General features: G+C 51.5%; 44 non-coding genes across 44 annotated transcripts; 21 read left to right on the top strand and 23 right to left on the bottom strand.

Annotated features, from left to right (window-relative positions):
- Positions 1-510: 510 nt before the first annotated feature.
- trnan-guu (transfer RNA asparagine (anticodon GUU)) lies at positions 511-584 on the bottom strand. The gene has a single exon. It is a non-coding gene; the product is annotated as a tRNA-Asn (tRNA).
- Positions 585-697: 113 nt separating this feature from the next.
- On the top strand, positions 698-770 carry trnak-cuu (transfer RNA lysine (anticodon CUU)). Its single transcript has one exon. It is a non-coding gene; the product is annotated as a tRNA-Lys (tRNA).
- A 397-nt stretch (positions 771-1,167) lies between these two features.
- On the bottom strand, positions 1,168-1,239 carry trnae-cuc (transfer RNA glutamic acid (anticodon CUC)). Its single transcript has one exon. It is a non-coding gene; the product is annotated as a tRNA-Glu (tRNA).
- A 250-nt stretch (positions 1,240-1,489) lies between these two features.
- On the top strand, positions 1,490-1,561 carry trnac-gca (transfer RNA cysteine (anticodon GCA)). The gene has a single exon. It is a non-coding gene; the product is annotated as a tRNA-Cys (tRNA).
- A 559-nt stretch (positions 1,562-2,120) lies between these two features.
- On the bottom strand, positions 2,121-2,194 carry trnan-guu (transfer RNA asparagine (anticodon GUU)). The gene has a single exon. It is a non-coding gene; the product is annotated as a tRNA-Asn (tRNA).
- A 113-nt stretch (positions 2,195-2,307) lies between these two features.
- On the top strand, positions 2,308-2,380 carry trnak-cuu (transfer RNA lysine (anticodon CUU)). The gene has a single exon. It is a non-coding gene; the product is annotated as a tRNA-Lys (tRNA).
- A 397-nt stretch (positions 2,381-2,777) lies between these two features.
- On the bottom strand, positions 2,778-2,849 carry trnae-cuc (transfer RNA glutamic acid (anticodon CUC)). Its single transcript has one exon. It is a non-coding gene; the product is annotated as a tRNA-Glu (tRNA).
- A 250-nt stretch (positions 2,850-3,099) lies between these two features.
- Positions 3,100-3,171, top strand: trnac-gca (transfer RNA cysteine (anticodon GCA)). The gene has a single exon. It is a non-coding gene; the product is annotated as a tRNA-Cys (tRNA).
- Positions 3,172-3,730: 559 nt separating this feature from the next.
- trnan-guu (transfer RNA asparagine (anticodon GUU)) lies at positions 3,731-3,804 on the bottom strand. The gene has a single exon. It is a non-coding gene; the product is annotated as a tRNA-Asn (tRNA).
- Positions 3,805-3,917: 113 nt separating this feature from the next.
- Positions 3,918-3,990, top strand: trnak-cuu (transfer RNA lysine (anticodon CUU)). The gene has a single exon. It is a non-coding gene; the product is annotated as a tRNA-Lys (tRNA).
- Positions 3,991-4,385: 395 nt separating this feature from the next.
- trnae-cuc (transfer RNA glutamic acid (anticodon CUC)) lies at positions 4,386-4,457 on the bottom strand. The gene has a single exon. It is a non-coding gene; the product is annotated as a tRNA-Glu (tRNA).
- Positions 4,458-4,708: 251 nt separating this feature from the next.
- Positions 4,709-4,780, top strand: trnac-gca (transfer RNA cysteine (anticodon GCA)). Its single transcript has one exon. It is a non-coding gene; the product is annotated as a tRNA-Cys (tRNA).
- Positions 4,781-5,339: 559 nt separating this feature from the next.
- Positions 5,340-5,413, bottom strand: trnan-auu (transfer RNA asparagine (anticodon AUU)). Its single transcript has one exon. It is a non-coding gene; the product is annotated as a tRNA-Asn (tRNA).
- A 113-nt stretch (positions 5,414-5,526) lies between these two features.
- On the top strand, positions 5,527-5,599 carry trnak-cuu (transfer RNA lysine (anticodon CUU)). The gene has a single exon. It is a non-coding gene; the product is annotated as a tRNA-Lys (tRNA).
- Positions 5,600-5,992: 393 nt separating this feature from the next.
- Positions 5,993-6,064, bottom strand: trnae-cuc (transfer RNA glutamic acid (anticodon CUC)). Its single transcript has one exon. It is a non-coding gene; the product is annotated as a tRNA-Glu (tRNA).
- A 250-nt stretch (positions 6,065-6,314) lies between these two features.
- Positions 6,315-6,386, top strand: trnac-gca (transfer RNA cysteine (anticodon GCA)). The gene has a single exon. It is a non-coding gene; the product is annotated as a tRNA-Cys (tRNA).
- Positions 6,387-6,945: 559 nt separating this feature from the next.
- Positions 6,946-7,019, bottom strand: trnan-guu (transfer RNA asparagine (anticodon GUU)). The gene has a single exon. It is a non-coding gene; the product is annotated as a tRNA-Asn (tRNA).
- Positions 7,020-7,132: 113 nt separating this feature from the next.
- trnak-cuu (transfer RNA lysine (anticodon CUU)) lies at positions 7,133-7,205 on the top strand. The gene has a single exon. It is a non-coding gene; the product is annotated as a tRNA-Lys (tRNA).
- Positions 7,206-7,597: 392 nt separating this feature from the next.
- trnae-cuc (transfer RNA glutamic acid (anticodon CUC)) lies at positions 7,598-7,669 on the bottom strand. Its single transcript has one exon. It is a non-coding gene; the product is annotated as a tRNA-Glu (tRNA).
- Positions 7,670-7,919: 250 nt separating this feature from the next.
- trnac-gca (transfer RNA cysteine (anticodon GCA)) lies at positions 7,920-7,991 on the top strand. Its single transcript has one exon. It is a non-coding gene; the product is annotated as a tRNA-Cys (tRNA).
- Positions 7,992-8,550: 559 nt separating this feature from the next.
- On the bottom strand, positions 8,551-8,624 carry trnan-guu (transfer RNA asparagine (anticodon GUU)). Its single transcript has one exon. It is a non-coding gene; the product is annotated as a tRNA-Asn (tRNA).
- Positions 8,625-8,737: 113 nt separating this feature from the next.
- On the top strand, positions 8,738-8,810 carry trnak-cuu (transfer RNA lysine (anticodon CUU)). Its single transcript has one exon. It is a non-coding gene; the product is annotated as a tRNA-Lys (tRNA).
- Positions 8,811-9,205: 395 nt separating this feature from the next.
- On the bottom strand, positions 9,206-9,277 carry trnae-cuc (transfer RNA glutamic acid (anticodon CUC)). The gene has a single exon. It is a non-coding gene; the product is annotated as a tRNA-Glu (tRNA).
- A 250-nt stretch (positions 9,278-9,527) lies between these two features.
- trnac-gca (transfer RNA cysteine (anticodon GCA)) lies at positions 9,528-9,599 on the top strand. Its single transcript has one exon. It is a non-coding gene; the product is annotated as a tRNA-Cys (tRNA).
- Positions 9,600-10,147: 548 nt separating this feature from the next.
- trnan-guu (transfer RNA asparagine (anticodon GUU)) lies at positions 10,148-10,221 on the bottom strand. Its single transcript has one exon. It is a non-coding gene; the product is annotated as a tRNA-Asn (tRNA).
- Positions 10,222-10,334: 113 nt separating this feature from the next.
- Positions 10,335-10,407, top strand: trnak-cuu (transfer RNA lysine (anticodon CUU)). Its single transcript has one exon. It is a non-coding gene; the product is annotated as a tRNA-Lys (tRNA).
- A 392-nt stretch (positions 10,408-10,799) lies between these two features.
- trnae-cuc (transfer RNA glutamic acid (anticodon CUC)) lies at positions 10,800-10,871 on the bottom strand. Its single transcript has one exon. It is a non-coding gene; the product is annotated as a tRNA-Glu (tRNA).
- A 250-nt stretch (positions 10,872-11,121) lies between these two features.
- On the top strand, positions 11,122-11,193 carry trnac-gca (transfer RNA cysteine (anticodon GCA)). Its single transcript has one exon. It is a non-coding gene; the product is annotated as a tRNA-Cys (tRNA).
- Positions 11,194-11,741: 548 nt separating this feature from the next.
- trnan-guu (transfer RNA asparagine (anticodon GUU)) lies at positions 11,742-11,815 on the bottom strand. The gene has a single exon. It is a non-coding gene; the product is annotated as a tRNA-Asn (tRNA).
- Positions 11,816-11,928: 113 nt separating this feature from the next.
- On the top strand, positions 11,929-12,001 carry trnak-cuu (transfer RNA lysine (anticodon CUU)). Its single transcript has one exon. It is a non-coding gene; the product is annotated as a tRNA-Lys (tRNA).
- A 392-nt stretch (positions 12,002-12,393) lies between these two features.
- Positions 12,394-12,465, bottom strand: trnae-cuc (transfer RNA glutamic acid (anticodon CUC)). The gene has a single exon. It is a non-coding gene; the product is annotated as a tRNA-Glu (tRNA).
- Positions 12,466-12,715: 250 nt separating this feature from the next.
- On the top strand, positions 12,716-12,787 carry trnac-gca (transfer RNA cysteine (anticodon GCA)). The gene has a single exon. It is a non-coding gene; the product is annotated as a tRNA-Cys (tRNA).
- A 559-nt stretch (positions 12,788-13,346) lies between these two features.
- Positions 13,347-13,420, bottom strand: trnan-guu (transfer RNA asparagine (anticodon GUU)). Its single transcript has one exon. It is a non-coding gene; the product is annotated as a tRNA-Asn (tRNA).
- Positions 13,421-13,533: 113 nt separating this feature from the next.
- trnak-cuu (transfer RNA lysine (anticodon CUU)) lies at positions 13,534-13,606 on the top strand. The gene has a single exon. It is a non-coding gene; the product is annotated as a tRNA-Lys (tRNA).
- A 395-nt stretch (positions 13,607-14,001) lies between these two features.
- On the bottom strand, positions 14,002-14,073 carry trnae-cuc (transfer RNA glutamic acid (anticodon CUC)). The gene has a single exon. It is a non-coding gene; the product is annotated as a tRNA-Glu (tRNA).
- Positions 14,074-14,323: 250 nt separating this feature from the next.
- On the top strand, positions 14,324-14,395 carry trnac-gca (transfer RNA cysteine (anticodon GCA)). Its single transcript has one exon. It is a non-coding gene; the product is annotated as a tRNA-Cys (tRNA).
- A 548-nt stretch (positions 14,396-14,943) lies between these two features.
- Positions 14,944-15,017, bottom strand: trnan-guu (transfer RNA asparagine (anticodon GUU)). The gene has a single exon. It is a non-coding gene; the product is annotated as a tRNA-Asn (tRNA).
- A 586-nt stretch (positions 15,018-15,603) lies between these two features.
- Positions 15,604-15,675, bottom strand: trnae-cuc (transfer RNA glutamic acid (anticodon CUC)). The gene has a single exon. It is a non-coding gene; the product is annotated as a tRNA-Glu (tRNA).
- A 250-nt stretch (positions 15,676-15,925) lies between these two features.
- On the top strand, positions 15,926-15,997 carry trnac-gca (transfer RNA cysteine (anticodon GCA)). Its single transcript has one exon. It is a non-coding gene; the product is annotated as a tRNA-Cys (tRNA).
- A 548-nt stretch (positions 15,998-16,545) lies between these two features.
- trnan-guu (transfer RNA asparagine (anticodon GUU)) lies at positions 16,546-16,619 on the bottom strand. Its single transcript has one exon. It is a non-coding gene; the product is annotated as a tRNA-Asn (tRNA).
- A 113-nt stretch (positions 16,620-16,732) lies between these two features.
- Positions 16,733-16,805, top strand: trnak-cuu (transfer RNA lysine (anticodon CUU)). Its single transcript has one exon. It is a non-coding gene; the product is annotated as a tRNA-Lys (tRNA).
- A 395-nt stretch (positions 16,806-17,200) lies between these two features.
- Positions 17,201-17,272, bottom strand: trnae-cuc (transfer RNA glutamic acid (anticodon CUC)). The gene has a single exon. It is a non-coding gene; the product is annotated as a tRNA-Glu (tRNA).
- A 250-nt stretch (positions 17,273-17,522) lies between these two features.
- On the top strand, positions 17,523-17,594 carry trnac-gca (transfer RNA cysteine (anticodon GCA)). The gene has a single exon. It is a non-coding gene; the product is annotated as a tRNA-Cys (tRNA).
- A 548-nt stretch (positions 17,595-18,142) lies between these two features.
- Positions 18,143-18,216, bottom strand: trnan-guu (transfer RNA asparagine (anticodon GUU)). Its single transcript has one exon. It is a non-coding gene; the product is annotated as a tRNA-Asn (tRNA).
- Between the last annotated feature and the right edge of the window lie 26 nt (positions 18,217-18,242).

The raw sequence follows: 18,242 nt of genomic DNA, 5'->3' as shown, positions 1-18,242 counted from the left end.
TGGCGTTCCTTGCTGGTCCCCTTTGCTTGATGTGAGTGCTGGCAACGTGAAAGAGTGCCAGAGTCTTCCCCCCCAGCACGGTGCACCAAAAGGTGCTACTGGGGACCCATCCGGCGCTATGAAATCTCCCCTCGACGTGCTACACCCCAGCTACGACACGCCCGGAAAGCATTCCGTCTGCGATGCTGTAGAAGTGCATGGCGCTGCATTTTTTGTGCCATGTATACCACACGCAAATTTGTTGTTGTTTTAGCAGTTTTGGCGCAAGAGTGTTTTTTCCCAGAGACAAAGAAAGAAGAAAGACAAAGTATTTTAGTGCAAAATTGTTTTAGTTGATTCACAGCGATATTCTTTTTTTGAGAGGCAAACTATAAAGAAAGCAAAGAGAATAACAAGTCTGGTAAAACTCTGATATTGCATGCTAGGATAATAGAGAAATAATGCAACGCACCATAAAGGGAGACTGATGGAGAGATCATCCGCTTCAAGTCAGAGAGGAAAAAGAGAGCACGTCCCCGGGTGGGTTTGAACCACCAACCTCTCGGTTAACAGCCGAGCGCGCTAACCGATTGCGCCACGGAGACAGCGAGTACATGAGCACAGCTCTGCTTTATGGGGTTCGGAGTCAGAAGGCACTTCGCAGAGAAGAACCGGTTCAGAAAGTTGCCGGTCCAGAAGCCCTGACATCTGTGTGTTGGCCTGGCTAGCTCAGTCGGTAGAGCATGAGACTCTTAATCTCAGGGTTGTGGGTTCGAGCCCCACGCTGGGCGCTGTCTTCTTGGCGCTTAGAAGCCCATCACCCTCCGAGACGTGAACATGAAGAGTCACGCCGTCAATAAAACTTGATCGTGACTCACTCTGCCTTCTTGTGAGAGGCCAGATAGGACCCGTGGCCTGCGTGGTGAATGCGCTGTGTTCTCCCATGCAAGTGGATGTCCGTGCTGTCGTGCAGCTCACTTGAAAATGCCCTGCTGCTCATTATATTGGCCTGGAGTGAATAACAGAAGGGTGAGAAGGTAGCTGAGGGCGCGACTGCACTGGGAATGCTGTGAGGGCCTCGTTCAGGTCCCGGAAGTCAGAAGCTGGCCGTAAGGGTCACAATGGGAAGTGCAGGGAGAGACAAAAAAAAAAAAAAAAAAAACAAGAAGCCCAGAAAGACCCCCGGACTTCCCTGACCGGGAATCGAACCCGGGCCGTGGCGGTGAGAGCGCCAAATCCTGACCACTAGACCACCAGGGATCCCCCATGACGCTGCTTTGCGCCCTGTCATACAGAAATACTCACAGGTGCCCCTTCAGGTCAGACCTGGCAAAGCCTTCCGTCTTCAGGGCACATTTCGCCTATGTGCCGTACAGCACTGCCCTGTGTCTTAAAGGAGAAGTCGCTTTTTTTTTCATGACTGGGTTACAGCTTAATGCTGCATAAAGAGTAGCCACAGAGTGTGTCAAAGTGGCTTGTGTTTCCACCTCATCTCCTTTGCTCTGCCTGCGGGGGTATAGCTCAGTGGTAGAGCATTTGACTGCAGATCAAGAGGTCCTAGGTTCAAATCCTGGTGCCCCCTGCGCTGGTTCTCCTGAGTGCCATTCAGGCTGTGCTTCTTGCTGCCAGTATGGCGTTCCTTGCTGGTCCCCTTTGCTTGATGTGAGTGCTGGCAACGTGAAAGAGTGCCAGAGTCTTCCCCCCCAGCACGGTGCACCAAAAGGTGCTACTGGGGACCCATCCGGCGCTATGAAATCTCCCCTCGACGTGCTACACCCCAGCTACGACACGCCCGGAAAGCATTCCGTCTGCGATGCTGTAGAAGTGCATGGCGCTGCATTTTTTGTGCCATGTATACCACACGCAAATTTGTTGTTGTTTTAGCAGTTTTGGCGCAAGAGTGTTTTTTCCCAGAGACAAAGAAAGAAGAAAGACAAAGTATTTTAGTGCAAAATTGTTTTAGTTGATTCACAGCGATATTCTTTTTTTGAGAGGCAAACTATAAAGAAAGCAAAGAGAATAACAAGTCTGGTAAAACTCTGATATTGCATGCTAGGATAATAGAGAAATAATGCAACGCACCATAAAGGGAGACTGATGGAGAGATCATCCGCTTCAAGTCAGAGAGGAAAAAGAGAGCACGTCCCCGGGTGGGTTTGAACCACCAACCTCTCGGTTAACAGCCGAGCGCGCTAACCGATTGCGCCACGGAGACAGCGAGTACATGAGCACAGCTCTGCTTTATGGGGTTCGGAGTCAGAAGGCACTTCGCAGAGAAGAACCGGTTCAGAAAGTTGCCGGTCCAGAAGCCCTGACATCTGTGTGTTGGCCTGGCTAGCTCAGTCGGTAGAGCATGAGACTCTTAATCTCAGGGTTGTGGGTTCGAGCCCCACGCTGGGCGCTGTCTTCTTGGCGCTTAGAAGCCCATCACCCTCCGAGACGTGAACATGAAGAGTCACGCCGTCAATAAAACTTGATCGTGACTCACTCTGCCTTCTTGTGAGAGGCCAGATAGGACCCGTGGCCTGCGTGGTGAATGCGCTGTGTTCTCCCATGCAAGTGGATGTCCGTGCTGTCGTGCAGCTCACTTGAAAATGCCCTGCTGCTCATTATATTGGCCTGGAGTGAATAACAGAAGGGTGAGAAGGTAGCTGAGGGCGCGACTGCACTGGGAATGCTGTGAGGGCCTCGTTCAGGTCCCGGAAGTCAGAAGCTGGCCGTAAGGGTCACAATGGGAAGTGCAGGGAGAGACAAAAAAAAAAAAAAAAAAAACAAGAAGCCCAGAAAGACCCCCGGACTTCCCTGACCGGGAATCGAACCCGGGCCGTGGCGGTGAGAGCGCCAAATCCTGACCACTAGACCACCAGGGATCCCCCATGACGCTGCTTTGCGCCCTGTCATACAGAAATACTCACAGGTGCCCCTTCAGGTCAGACCTGGCAAAGCCTTCCGTCTTCAGGGCACATTTCGCCTATGTGCCGTACAGCACTGCCCTGTGTCTTAAAGGAGAAGTCGCTTTTTTTTTCATGACTGGGTTACAGCTTAATGCTGCATAAAGAGTAGCCACAGAGTGTGTCAAAGTGGCTTGTGTTTCCACCTCATCTCCTTTGCTCTGCCTGCGGGGGTATAGCTCAGTGGTAGAGCATTTGACTGCAGATCAAGAGGTCCTAGGTTCAAATCCTGGTGCCCCCTGCGCTGGTTCTCCTGAGTGCCATTCAGGCTGTGCTTCTTGCTGCCAGTATGGCGTTCCTTGCTGGTCCCCTTTGCTTGATGTGAGTGCTGGCAACGTGAAAGAGTGCCAGAGTCTTCCCCCCCAGCACGGTGCACCAAAAGGTGCTACTGGGGACCCATCCGGCGCTATGAAATCTCCCCTCGACGTGCTACACCCCAGCTACGACACGCCCGGAAAGCATTCCGTCTGCGATGCTGTAGAAGTGCATGGCGCTGCATTTTTTGTGCCATGTATACCACACGCAAATTTGTTGTTGTTTTAGCAGTTTTGGCGCAAGAGTGTTTTTTCCCAGAGACAAAGAAAGAAGAAAGACAAAGTATTTTAGTGCAAAATTGTTTTAGTTGATTCACAGCGATATTCTTTTTTTGAGAGGCAAACTATAAAGAAAGCAAAGAGAATAACAAGTCTGGTAAAACTCTGATATTGCATGCTAGGATAATAGAGAAATAATGCAACGCACCATAAAGGGAGACTGATGGAGAGATCATCCGCTTCAAGTCAGAGAGGAAAAAGAGAGCACGTCCCCGGGTGGGTTTGAACCACCAACCTCTCGGTTAACAGCCGAGCGCGCTAACCGATTGCGCCACGGAGACAGCAAGTACATGAGCACAGCTCTGCTTTATGGGGTTCGGAGTCAGAAGGCACTTCGCAGAGAAGAACCGGTTCAGAAAGTTGCCGGTCCAGAAGCCCTGACATCTGTGTGTTGGCCTGGCTAGCTCAGTCGGTAGAGCATGAGACTCTTAATCTCAGGGTTGTGGGTTCGAGCCCCACGCTGGGCGCTGTCTTCTTGGCGCTTAGAAGCCCATCACCCTCCGAGACGTGAACATGAAGAGTCACGCCGTCAATAAAACTTGATCGTGACTCACTCTGCCTTCTTGTGAGAGGCCAGATAGGACCCGTGGCCTGCGTGGTGAATGCGCTGTGTTCTCCCATGCAAGTGGATGTCCGTGCTGTCGTGCAGCTCACTTGAAAATGCCCTGCTGCTCATTATATTGGCCAGGAGTGAAAAACAGAAGGGTGAGAAGGTAGCTGAGGGCGCGACTGCACTGGGAATGCTGTGAGGGCCTCGTTCAGGTCCCGGAAGTCAGAAGCTGGCCGTAAGGGTCACAATGGGAAGTGCAGGGAGAGACAAAAAAAAAAAAAAAAAAAAAGAAGCCCAGAAAGACCCCCAGACTTCCCTGACCGGGAATCGAACCCGGGCCGTGGCGGTGAGAGCGCCAAATCCTGACCACTAGACCACCAGGGATCCCCCATGACAGTGCTTTGCGCCCTGTCATACAGAAATACTCACAGGTGCCCCTTCAGGTCAGACCTGGCAAAGCCTTCCGTCTTCAGGGCACATTTCGCCTATGTGCCGTACAGCACTGCCCTGTGTCTTAAAGGAGAAGTCGCTTTTTTTTTTCATGACTGGGTTACAGCTTAATGCTGCATAAAGAGTAGCCACAGAGTGTGTCAAAGTGGCTTGTGTTTCCACCTCATCTCCTTTGCTCTGCCTGCGGGGGTATAGCTCAGTGGTAGAGCATTTGACTGCAGATCAAGAGGTCCTAGGTTCAAATCCTGGTGCCCCCTGCGCTGGTTCTCCTGAGTGCCATTCAGGCTGTGCTTCTTGCTGCCAGTATGGCGTTCCTTGCTGGTCCCCTTTGCTTGATGTGAGTGCTGGCAACGTGAAAGAGTGCCAGAGTCTTCCCCCCCAGCACGGTGCACCAAAAGGTGCTACTGGGGACCCATCCGGCGCTATGAAATCTCCCCTCGACGTGCTACACCCCAGCTACGACACGCCCGGAAAGCATTCCGTCTGCGATGCTGTAGAAGTGCATGGCGCTGCATTTTTTGTGCCATGTATACCACACGCAAATTTGTTGTTGTTTTAGCAGTTTTGGCGCAAGAGTGTTTTTTCCCAGAGACAAAGAAAGAAGAAAGACAAAGTATTTTAGTGCAAAATTGTTTTAGTTGATTCACAGCGATATTCTTTTTTTGAGAAGCAAACTATAAAGAAAGCAAAGAGACTAACAAGTCTGGTAAAACTCTGATATTGCATGCTAGGATAATAGAGAAATAATGCAACGCACCATAAAGGGAGACTGATGGAGAGATCATCCGCTTCAAGTCAGAGAGGAAAAAGAGAGCACGTCCCCGGGTGGGTTTGAACCACCAACCACTCGGTTAATAGCCGAGCGCGCTAACCAATTGCGCCACGGAGACAGCGAGTACATGAGCACAGCTGTGCTTTATGGGGTTCGGAGTCAGAAGGCACTTCGCAGAGAAGAACCGGTTCAGAAAGTTGTCGGTCCAGAAGCCCTGACATCTGTGTGTTGGCCCGGCTAGCTCAGTCGGTAGAGCATGAGACTCTTAATCTCAGGGTCGTGGGTTCGAGCCCCACGCTGGGCGCTGTCTTCTTGGCGCATAGAAGCCCATCACCCTCCGAGACGTGAACATGAAGAGTCACGCCGTCAATAAAACTTGATCGTGACTCACTCTGCCTTATTGTGAGAGGCCAGATAGGACCCGTGGCCTGCGTGGTGAATGCGCTGTGTTCTCCCATGCAAGTGGATGTCCGTGCTGTCGTGCAGCTCACTTGAAAATGCCCTGCTGCTCATTATATTGGCCAGGAGTGAAAAACAGAAGGGTGAGAAGGTAGCTGAGGGCGCGACTGCACTGGGAATGCTGTGAGGGCCTCGTTCAGGTCCCGGAAGTCAGAAGCTGGCCGTAAGGGTCACAATGGGAAGTGCAGGGAGAGACAAAAAAAAAAAAAAAAAAAGAAGCCCAGAAAGACCCCCGGACTTCCCTGACCGGGAATCGAACCCGGGCCGTGGCGGTGAGAGCGCCAAATCCTGACCACTAGACCACCAGGGATCCCCTATGACAGTGCTTTGCGCCCTGTCATACAGAAATACTCACAGGTGCCCCTTCAGGTCAGACCTGGCAAAGCCTTCCGTCTTCAGGGCACATTTCGCCTATGTGCCGTACAGCACTGCCCTGTGTCTTAAAGGAGAAGTCGCTTTTTTTTTCATGACTGGGTTACAGCTTAATGCTGCATAAAGAGTAGCCACAGAGTGTGTCAAAGTGGCTTGTGTTTCCACCTCATCTCCTTTGCTCTGCCTGCGGGGGTATAGCTCAGTGGTAGAGCATTTGACTGCAGATCAAGAGGTCCTAGGTTCAAATCCTGGTGCCCCCTGCGCTGGTTCTCCTGAGTGCCATTCAGGCTGTGCTTCTTGCTGCCAGTATGGCGTTCCTTGCTGGTCCCCTTTGCTTGATGTGAGTGCTGGCAACGTGAAAGAGTGCCAGAGTCTTCCCCCCCAGCACGGTGCACCAAAAGGTGCTACTGGGGACCCATCCGGCGCTATGAAATCTCCCCTCGACGTGCTACACCCCAGCTACGACACGCCCGGAAAGCATTCCGTCTGCGATGCTGTAGAAGTGCATGGCGCTGCATTTTTTGTGCCATGTATACCACACGCAAATTTGTTGTTGTTTTAGCAGTTTTGGCGCAAGAGTGTTTTTTCCCAGAGACAAAGAAAGAAGAAAGACAAAGTATTTTAGTGCAAAATTGTTTTAGTTGATTCACAGCGATATTCTTTTTTTGAGAGGCAAACTATAAAGAAAGCAAAGAGACTAACAAGTCTGGTAAAACTCTGATATTGCATGCTAGGATAATAGAGAAATAATGCAACGCACCATAAAGGGAGACTGATGGAGAGATCATCCGCTTCAAGTCAGAGAGGAAAAAGAGAGCACGTCCCCGGGTGGGTTTGAACCACCAACCTCTCGGTTAACAGCCGAGCGCGCTAACCGATTGCGCCACGGAGACAGCGAGTACATGAGCACAGCTCTGCTTTATGGGGTTCGGAGTCAGAAGGCACTTCGCAGAGAAGAACCGGTTCAGAAAGTTGCCGGTCCAGAAGTCCTGCCATCTGTGTGTTGGCCCGGCTAGCTCAGTCGGTAGAGCATGAGACTCTTAATCTCAGGGTTGTGGGTTCGAGCCCCACGCTGGGCGCTGTCTTCTTGGCGCATAGAAGCCCATCACCCTCCGAGACGTGAACATGAAGAGTCACGCCGTCAATAAAACTTGATCGTGACTCACTCTGCCTTCTTGTGTGAGGCCAGATAGGACCCGTGGCCTGCGTGGTGAATGCGCTGTGTTCTCCCATGCAAGTGGATGTCCGTGCTGTCGTGCAGCTCACTTGAAAATGCCCTGCTGCTCATTATATTGGCCAGGAGTGAAAAACAGAAGGGTGAGAAGGTAGCTGAGGGCGCGACTGCACTGGGAATGCTGTGAGGGCCTCGTTCAGGTCCTGGAAGTCAGAAGCTGGCCGTAAGGGTCACAATGGGAAGTGCAGGGAGAGACAAAAAAAAAAAAAAAAAAGAAGCCCAGAAAGACCCCCGGACTTCCCTGACCGGGAATCGAACCCGGGCCGTGGCGGTGAGAGCGCCAAATCCTGACCACTAGACCACCAGGGATCCCCCATGACAGTGCTTTGCGCCCTGTCATACAGAAATACTCACAGGTGCCCCTTCAGGTCAGACCTGGCAAAGCCTTCCGTCTTCAGGGCACATTTCGCCTATGTGCCGTACAGCACTGCCCTGTGTCTTAAAGGTGAAGTCGCTTTTTTTTTCATGACTGGGTTACAGCTTAATGCTGCATAAAGAGTAGCCACAGAGTGTGTCAAAGTGGCTTGTGTTTCCACCTCATCTCCTTTGCTCTGCCTGCGGGTGTATAGCTCAGTGGTAGAGCATTTGACTGCAGATCAAGAGGTCCTAGGTTCAAATCCTGGTGCCCCCTGCGCTGGTTCTCCTGAGTGCCATTCAGGCTGTGCTTCTTGCTGCCAGTATGGCGTTCCTTGCTGGTCCCCTTTGCTTGATGTGAGTGCTGGCAACGTGAAAGAGTGCCAGAGTCTTCCCCCCCAGCACGGTGCACCAAAAGGTGCTACTGGGGACCCATCCGGCGCTATGAAATCTCCCCTCGACGTGCTACACCCCAGCTACGACACGCCCGGAAAGCATTCCGTCTGCGATGCTGTAGAAGTGCATGGCGCTGCATTTTTTGTGCCATGTATACCACACGCAAATTTGTTGTTGTTTTAGCAGTTTTGGCGCAAGAGTGTTTTTTCCCAGAGACAAAGAAAGAAGAAAGACAAAGTATTTTAGTGCAAAATTGTTTTAGTTGATTCACAGCGATATTCTTTTTTTGAGAGGCAAACTATAAAGAAAGCAAAGAGACTAACAAGTCTGGTAAAACTCTGATATTGCATGCTAGGATAATAGAGAAATAATGCAACGCACCATAAAGGGAGACTGATGGAGAGATCATCCGCTTCAAGTCAGAGAGGAAAAAGAGAGCACGTCCCCGGGTGGGTTTGAACCACCAACCTCTCGGTTAACAGCCGAGCGCGCTAACCGATTGCGCCACGGAGACAGCGAGTACATGAGCACAGCTCTGCTTTATGGGGTTCGGAGTCAGAAGGCACTTCGCAGAGAAGAACCGGTTCAGAAAGTTGCCGGTCCAGAAGCCCTGACATCTGTGTGTTGGCCTGGCTAGCTCAGTCGGTAGAGCATGAGACTCTTAATCTCAGGGTCGTGGGTTCGAGCCCCACGCTGGGCGCTGTCTTCTTGGCGCATAGAAGCCCATCACCCTCCGAGACGTGAACATGAAGAGTCACGCCGTCAATAAAACTTGATCGTGACTCACTCTGCCTTCTTGTGAGAGGCCAGATAGGACCCGTGGCCTGCGTGGTGAATGCGCTGTGTTCTCCCATGCAAGTGGATGTCTGTGCTGTCGTGCAGCTCACTTGAAAATGCCCTGCTGCTCATTATATTGGCCAGGAGTGAAAAACAGAAGGGTGAGAAGGTAGCTGAGGGCGCGACTGCACTGGGAATGCTGTGAGGGCCTCGTTCAGGTCCCGGAAGTCAGAAGCTGGCCGTAAGGGTCACAATGGGAAGTGCAGGGAGAGACAAAAAAAAAAAATAAAAAATAGAAGCCCAGAAAGACCCCCGGACTTCCCTGACCGGGAATCGAACCCGGGCCGTGGCGGTGAGAGCGCCAAATCCTGACCACTAGACCACCAGGGATCCCCCATGACACTGCTTTGCGCCCTGTCATACAGAAATACTCACAGGTGCCCCTTCAGGTCAGACCTGGCAAAGCCTTCCGTCTTCAGGGCACATTTCGCCTATGTGCCGTACAGCACTGCCCTGTGTCTTAAAGGAGAAGTCGCTTTTTTTTTCATGACTGGGTTACAGCTTAATGCTGCATAAAGAGTAGCCACAGAGTGTGTCAAAGTGGCTTGTGTTTCCACCTCATCTCCTTTGCTCTGCCTGCGGGGGTATAGCTCAGTGGTAGAGCATTTGACTGCAGCTCAAGAGGTCCTAGGTTCAAATCCTGGTGCCCCCTGCGCTGGTTCTCCTGAGTGCCATTCAGGCTGTGCTTCTTGCTGCCAGTATGGCGTTCCTTGCTGGTCCCCTTTGCTTGATGTGAGTGCTGGCAACGTGAAAGAGTGCCAGAGTCTTCCCCCCCAGCACGGTGCACCAAAAGGTGCTACTGGGAACCCATCCGGCGCTATGAAATCTCCCCTCGACGTGCTACGACACGCCCGGAAAGCATTCCGTCTGCGATGCTGTAGAAGTGCATGGCGCTGCATTTTTTGTGCCATGTATACCACACGCAAATTTGTTGTTGTTTTAGCAGTTTTGGCGCAAGAGTGTTTTTTCCCAGAGACATAGAAAGAAGAAAGACAAAGTATTTTAGTGCAAAATTGTTTTAGTTGATTCACAGCGATATTCTTTTTTTGAGAGGCAAACTATAAAGAAAGCAAAGAGACTAACAAGTCTGGTAAAACTCTGATATTGCATGCTAGGATAATAGAGAAATAATGCAACGCACCATAAAGGGAGACTGATGGAGAGATCATCCGCTTCAAGTCAGAGAGGAAAAAGAGAGCACGTCCCCGGGTGGGTTTGAACCACCAACCTCTCGGTTAACAGCCGAGCGCGCTAACCGATTGCGCCACGGAGACAGCGAGTACATGAGCACAGCTCTGCTTTATGGGGTTCGGAGTCAGAAGGCACTTCGCAGAGAAGAACCGGTTCAGAAAGTTGCCGGTCCAGAAGCCCTGACATCTGTGTGTTGGCCTGGCTAGCTCAGTCGGTAGAGCATGAGACTCTTAATCTCAGGGTCGTGGGTTCGAGCCCCACGCTGGGCGCTGTCTTCTTGGCGCATAGAAGCCCATCACCCTCCGAGACGTGAACATGAAGAGTCACGCCGTCAATAAAACTTGATCGTGACTCACTCTGCCTTCTTGTGAGAGGCCGGATAGGACCCGTGGCCTGCGTGGTGAATGCGCTGTGTTCTCCCATGCAAGTGGATGTCCGTGCTGTCGTGCAGCTCACTTGAAAATGCCCTGCTGCTCATTATATTGGCCAGGAGTGAAAAACAGAAGGGTGAGAAGGTAGCTGAGGGCGCGACTGCACTGGGAATGCTGTGAGGGCCTCGTTCAGGTCCCGGAAGTCAGAAGCTGGCCGTAAGGGTCACAATGGGAAGTGCAGGGAGAGACAAAAAAAAAAAAAAAAAAGAAGCCCAGAAAGACCCCCGGACTTCCCTGACCGGGAATCGAACCCGGGCCGTGGCGGTGAGAGCGCCAAATCCTGACCACTAGACCACCAGGGATCCCCCATGACACTGCTTTGCGCCCTGTCATACAGAAATACTCACAGGTGCCCCTTCAGGTCAGACCTGGCAAAGCCTTCCGTCTTCAGGGCACATTTCGCCTATGTGCCGTACAGCACTGCCCTGTGTCTTAAAGGAGAAGTCGCTTTTTTTTTCATGACTGGGTTACAGCTTAATGCTGCATAAAGAGTAGCCACAGAGTGTGTCAAAGTGGCTTGTGTTTCCACCTCATCTCCTTTGCTCTGCCTGCGGGGGTATAGCTCAGTGGTAGAGCATTTGACTGCAGATCAAGAGGTCCTAGGTTCAAATCCTGGTGCCCCCTGCGCTGGTTCTCCTGAGTGCCATTCAGGCTGTGCTTCTTGCTGCCAGTATGGCGTTCCTTGCTGGTCCCCTTTGCTTGATGTGAGTGCTGGCAACGTGAAAGAGTGCCAGAGTCTTCCCCCCCAGCACGGTGCACCAAAAGGTGCTACTGGGAACCCATCCGGCGCTATGAAATCTCCCCTCGACGTGCTACGACACGCCCGGAAAGCATTCCGTCTGCGATGCTGTAGAAGTGCATGGCGCTGCATTTTTTGTGCCATGTATACCACACGCAAATTTGTTGTTGTTTTAGCAGTTTTGGCGCAAGAGTGTTTTTTCCCAGAGACAAAGAAAGAAGAAAGACAAAGTATTTTAGTGCAAAATTGTTTTAGTTGATTCACAGCGATATTCTTTTTTTGAGAGGCAAACTATAAAGAAAGCAAAGAGACTAACAAGTCTGGTAAAACTCTGATATTGCATGCTAGGATAATAGAGAAATAATGCAACGCACCATAAAGGGAGACTGATGGAGAGATCATCCGCTTCAAGTCAGAGAGGAAAAAGAGAGCACGTCCCCGGGTGGGTTTGAACCACCAACCTCTCGGTTAACAGCCGAGCGCGCTAACCGATTGCGCCACGGAGACAGCGAGTACATGAGCACAGCTGTGCTTTATGGGGTTCGGAGTCAGAAGGCACTTCGCAGAGAAGAACCGGTTCAGAAAGTTGCCGGTCCAGAAGCCCTGACATCTGTGTGTTGGCCTGGCTAGCTCAGTCGGTAGAGCATGAGACTCTTAATCTCAGGGTCGTGGGTTCGAGCCCCACGCTGGGCGCTGTCTTCTTGGCGCATAGAAGCCCATCACCCTCCGAGACGTGAACATGAAGAGTCACGCCGTCAATAAAACTTGATCGTGACTCACTCTGCCTTCTTGTGAGAGGCCGGATAGGACCCGTGGCCTGCGTGGTGAATGCGCTGTGTTCTCCCATGCAAGTGGATGTCCGTGCTGTCGTGCAGCTCACTTGAAAATGCCCTGCTGCTCATTATATTGGCCAGGAGTGAAAAACAGAAGGGTGAGAAGGTAGCTGAGGGCGCGACTGCACTGGGAATGCTGTGAGGGCCTCGTTCAGGTCCCGGAAGTCAGAAGCTGGCCGTAAGGGTCACAATGGGAAGTGCAGGGAGAGACAAAAAAAAAAAAAAAAAAGAAGCCCAGAAAGACCCCCGGACTTCCCTGACCGGGAATCGAACCCGGGCCGTGGCGGTGAGAGCGCCAAATCCTGACCACTAGACCACCAGGGATCCCCCATGACAGTGCTTTGCGCCCTGTCATACAGATATACTCACAGGTGCCCCTTCAGGTCAGACCTGGCAAAGCCTTCCGTCTTCAGGGCACATTTCGCCTATGTGCCGTACAGCACTGCCCTGTGTCTTAAAGGAGAAGTCGCTTTTTTTTTCATGACTGGGTTACAGCTTAATGCTGCATAAAGAGTAGCCACAGAGTGTGTCAAAGTGGCTTGTGTTTCCACCTCATCTCCTTTGCTCTGCCTGCGGGGGTATAGCTCAGTGGTAGAGCATTTGACTGCAGATCAAGAGGTCCTAGGTTCAAATCCTGGTGCCCCCTGCGCTGGTTCTCCTGAGTGCCATTCAGGCTGTGCTTCTTGCTGCCAGTATGGCGTTCCTTGCTGGTCCCCTTTGCTTGATGTGAGTGCTGGCAACGTGAAAGAGTGCCAGAGTCTTCCCCCCCAGCACGGTGCACCAAAAGGTGCTACTGGGGACCCATCCGGCGCTATGAAATCTCCCCTCGACGTGCTACACCCCAGCTACGACACGCCCGGAAAGCATTCCGTCTGCGATGCTGTAGAAGTGCATGGCGCTGCATTTTTTGTGCCATGTATACCACACGCAAATTTGTTGTTGTTTTAGCAGTTTTGGCGCAAGAGTGTTTTCTCCCAGAGACAAAGAAAGAAGAAAGACAAAGTATTTTAGTGCAAAATTGTTTTAGTTGATTCACAGCGATATTCTTTTTTTGAGAGGCAAACTATAAAGAAAGCAAAGAGACTAACAAGTCTGGTAAAACTCTGATATTGCATGCTAGGATAATAGAGAAATAATGCAACGCACCATAAAGGGAGACTGATGGAGAGATCATCCGCTTCAAGTCAGAGAGGAAAAAGAGAGCACGTCCCCGGGTGGGTTTGAACCACCAACCTCTCGGTTAACAGCCGAGCGCGCTAACCGATTGCGCCACGGAGACAGCGAGTACATGAGCACAGCTCTGCTTTATGGGGTTCGGAGTCAGAAGGCACTTCGCAGAGAAGAACCGGTTCAGAAAGTTGCCGGTCCAGAAGCCCTGACATCTGTGTGTTGGCCTGGCTAGCTCAGTCGGTAGAGCATGAGACTCTTAATCTCAGGGTCGTGGGTTCGAGCCCCACGCTGGGCGCTGTCTTCTTGGCGCATAGAAGCCCATCACCCTCCGAGACGTGAACATGAAGAGTCACGCCGTCAATAAAACTTGATCGTGACTCACTCTGCCTTCTTGTGAGAGGCCAGATAGGACCCGTGGCCTGCGTGGTGAATGCGCTGTGTTCTCCCATGCAAGTGGATGTCCGTGCTGTCGTGCAGCTCACTTGAAAATGCCCTGCTGCTCATTATATTGGCCAGGAGTGAAAAACAGAAGGGTGAGAAGGTAGCTGAGGGCGCGACTGTACTGGGAATGCTGTGAGGGCCTCGTTCAGGTCCCGGAAGTCAGAAGCTGGCCGTAAGGGTCACAATGGGAAGTGCAGGGAGAGACAAAAAAAAAAAAAAAAAAAAAGAAGCCAAGAAAGACCCCTGGACTTCCCTGACCGGGAATCGAACCCGGGCCGTGGCGGTGAGAGCGCCAAATCCTGACCACTAGACCACCAGGGATCCCCCATGACAGTGCTTTGCGCCCTGTCATACAGAAATACTCACAGGTGCCCCTTCAGGTCAGACCTGGCAAAGCCTTCCGTCTTCAGGGCACATTTCGCCTATGTGCCGTACAGCACTGCCCTGTGTCTTAAAGGAGAAGTCGCTTTTTTTTTCATGACTGGGTTACAGCTTAATGCTGCATAAAGAGTAGCCACAGAGTGTGTCAAAGTGGCTTGTGTTTCCACCTCATCTCCTTTGCTCTGCCTGCGGGGGTATAGCTCAGTGGTAGAGCATTTGACTGCAGATCAAGAGGTCCTAGGTTCAAATCCTGGTGCCCCCTGCGCTGGTTCTCCTGAGTGCCGTTCAGGCTGTGCTTCTTGCTGCCAGTATGGCGTTCCTTGCTGGTCCCCTTTGCTTGATGTGAGTGCTGGCAACGTGAAAGAGTGCCAGAGTCTTCCCCCCCAGCACGGTGCACCAAAAGGTGCTACTGGGGACCCATCCGGCGCTATGAAATTTCCCCTCGACGTGCTACGACACGCCCGGAAAGCATTCCGTCTGCGATGCTGTAGAAGTGCATGGCGCTGCATTTTTTGTGCCATGTATACCACACGCAAATTTGTTGTTGTTTTAGCAGTTTTGGCGCAAGAGTGTTTTTTCCCAGAGACAAAGAAAGAAGAAAGACAAAGTATTTTAGTGCAAAATTGTTTTAGTTGATTCACAGCGATATTCTTTTTTTGAGAGGCAAACTATAAAGAAAGCAAAGAGACTAACAAGTCTGGTAAAACTCTGATATTGCATGCTAGGATAATAGAGAAATAATGCAACGCACCATAAAGGGAGACTGATGGAGAGATCATCCGCTTCAAGTCAGAGAGGAAAAAGAGAGCACGTCCCCGGGTGGGTTTGAACCACCAACCTCTCGGTTAACAGCCGAGCGCGCTAACCGATTGCGCCACGGAGACAGCGAGTACATGAGCACAGCTCTGCTTTATGGGGTTCGGAGTCAGAAGGCACTTCGCAGAGAAGAACCGGTTCAGAAAGTTGCCGGTCCAGAAGCCCTGACATCTGTGTGTTGGCCTGGCTAGCTCAGTCGGTAGAGCATGAGACTCTTAATCTCAGGGTCGCGGGTTCGAGCACCACGCTGGGCGCTGTCTTCTTGGCGCATAGAAGCCCATCACCCTCCGAGACGTGAACATGAAGAGTCACGCCGTCAATAAAACTTGATCGTGACTCACTCTGCCTTCTTGTGAGAGGCCAGATAGGACCCGTGGCCTGCGTGGTGAATGCGCTGTGTTCTCCCATGCAAGTGGATGTCCGTGCTGTCGTGCAGCTCACTTGAAAATGCCCTGCTGCTCATTATATTGGCCAGGAGTGAAAAACAGAAGGGTGAGAAGGTAGCTGAGGGCGCGACTGCACTGGGAATGCTGTGAGGGCCTCGTTCAGGTCCCGGAAGTCAGAAGCTGGCCGTAAGGGTCACAATGGGAAGTGCAGGGAGAGACAAAAAAAAAAAAAAAAAAAAAAAAAAGAAGCCCAGAAAGACCCCCGGACTTCCCTGACCGGGAATCGAACCCGGGCCGTGGCGGTGAGAGCGCCAAATCCTGACCACTAGACCACCAGGGATCCCCCATGACAGTGCTTTGCGCCCTGTCATACAGAAATACTCACAGGTGCCCCTTCAGGTCAGACCTGGCAAAGCCTTCCGTCTTCAGGGCACATTTCGCCTATGTGCCGTACAGCACTGCCCTGTGTCTTAAAGGAGAAGTCGCTTTTTTTTTCATGACTGGGTTACAGCTTAATGCTGCATAAAGAGTAGCCACAGAGTGTGTCAAAGTGGCTTGTGTTTCCACCTCATCTCCTTTGCTCTGCCTGCGGGGGTATAGCTCAGTGGTAGAGCATTTGACTGCAGATCAAGAGGTCCTAGGTTCAAATCCTGGTGCCCCCTGCGCTGGTTCTCCTGAGTGCCATTCAGGCTGTGCTTCTTGCTGCCAGTATGGCGTTCCTTGCTGGTCCCCTTTGCTTGATGTGAGTGCTGGCAACGTGAAAGAGTGCCAGAGTCTTCCCCCCCAGCACGGTGCACCAAAAGGTGCTACTGGGGACCCATCCGGCGCTATGAAATCTCCCCTCGACGTGCTACGACACGCCCGGAAAGCATTCCGTCTGCGATGCTGTAGAAGTGCATGGCGCTGCATTTTTTGTGCCATGTATACCACACGCAAATTTGTTGTTGTTTTAGCAGTTTTGGCGCAAGAGTGTTTTTTCCCAGAGACAAAGAAAGAAGAAAGACAAAGTATTTTAGTGCAAAATTGTTTTAGTTGATTCACAGCGATATTCTTTTTTTGAGAGGCAAACTATAAAGAAAGCAAAGAGACTAACAAGTCTGGTAAAACTCTGATATTGCATGCTAGGATAATAGAGAAATAATGCAACGCACCATAAAGGGAGACTGATGGAGAGATCATCCGCTTCAAGTCAGAGAGGAAAAAGAGAGCACGTCCTCGGGTGGGTTTGAACCACCAACCTCTCGGTTAACAGCCGAGCGCGCTAACCGATCGCGCTACGGAGACTGCGAGTACATGAGCACAGCTGTGCTTTATGGGGTTCGGAGTCAGAAGGCACTTCGCAGAGAAGAACCGGTTCAGAAAGTTGCCGGTCCAGAAGCCCCGACATCTGTGTGTTGGCCTGGCTAGCTCAGTCGGTAGAGCATGAGACTCTTAATCTCAGGGTTGTGGGTTCGAGCCCCACGCTGGGCGCTGTCTTCTTGGCGCTTAGAAGCCCATCACCCTCCGAGACGTGAACATGAAGAGTCACGCCGTCAATAAAACTTGATCGTGACTCACTCTGCCTTCTTGTGAGAGGCCAGATAGGACCCGTGGCCTGCGTGGTGAATGCGCTGTGTTCTCCCATGCAAGTGGATGTCCGTGCTGTCGTGCAGCTCACTTGAAAATGCCCTGCTGCTCATTATATTGGCCAGGAGTGAAAAACAGAAGGGTGAGAAGGTAGCTGAGGGCGCGACTGCACTGGGAATGCTGTGAGGGCCTCGTTCAGGTCCCGGAAGTCAGAAGCTGGCCGTAAGGGTCACAATGGGAAGTGCAGGGAGAGACAAAAAAAAAAAATAAAAAATAGAAGCCCAGAAAGACCCCCGGACTTCCCTGACCGGGAATCGAACCCGGGCCGTGGCGGTGAGAGCGCCAAATCCTGACCACTAGACCACCAGGGATCCCCCATGACAGTGCTTTGCGCCCTGTCATACAGAAATACTCACAGGTGCCCCTTCAGGTCAGACCTGGCAAAGCCTTCCGTCTTCAGGGCACATTTCGCCTATGTGCCGTACAGCACTGCCCTGTGTCTTAAAGGAGAAGTCGCTTTTTTTTTCATGACTGGGTTACAGCTTAATGCTGCATAAAGAGTAGCCACAGAGTGTGTCAAAGTGGCTTGTGTTTCCACCTCATCTCCTTTGCTCTGCCTGCGGGGGTATAGCTCAGTGGTAGAGCATTTGACTGCAGATCAAGAGGTCCTAGGTTCATATCCTGGTGCCCCCTGCGCTGGTTCTCCTGAGTGCCATTCAGGCTGTGCTTCTTGCTGCCAGTATGGCGTTCCTTGCTGGTCCCCTTTGCTTGATGTGAGTGCTGGCAACGTGAAAGAGTGCCAGAGTCTTCCCCCCCAGCACGGTGCACCAAAAGGTGCTACTGGGGACCCATCCGGCGCTATGAAATCTCCCCTCGACGTGCTACGACACGCCCGGAAAGCATTCCGTCTGCGATGCTGTAGAAGTGCATGGCGCTGCATTTTTTGTGCCATGTATACCACACGCAAATTTGTTGTTGTTTTAGCAGTTTTGGCGCAAGAGTGTTTTTTCCCAGAGACAAAGAAAGAAGAAAGACAAAGTATTTTAGTGCAAAATTGTTTTAGTTGATTCACAGCGATATTCTTTTTTTGAGAGGCAAACTATAAAGAAAGCAAAGAGACTAACAAGTCTGGTAAAACTCTGATATTGCATGCTAGGATAATAGAGAAATAATGCAACGCACCATAAAGGGAGACTGATGGAGAGATCATCCGCTTCAAGTCAGAGAGGAAAAAGAGAGCACGTCCCCGGGTGGGTTTGAACCACCAACCTCTCGGTTAACAGCCGAGCGCGCTAACCGCTTGCGCCACGGAGACAGCGAGTACATGAGCACAGCTCTGCT

This window comes from Brienomyrus brachyistius, chromosome 18, assembly GCF_023856365.1.
Source record: "Brienomyrus brachyistius isolate T26 chromosome 18, BBRACH_0.4, whole genome shotgun sequence".
Lineage (NCBI taxonomy): Eukaryota > Metazoa > Chordata > Actinopteri > Osteoglossiformes > Mormyridae > Brienomyrus > Brienomyrus brachyistius.
This window is presented reverse-complemented; position numbering and strand designations above follow the sequence as displayed.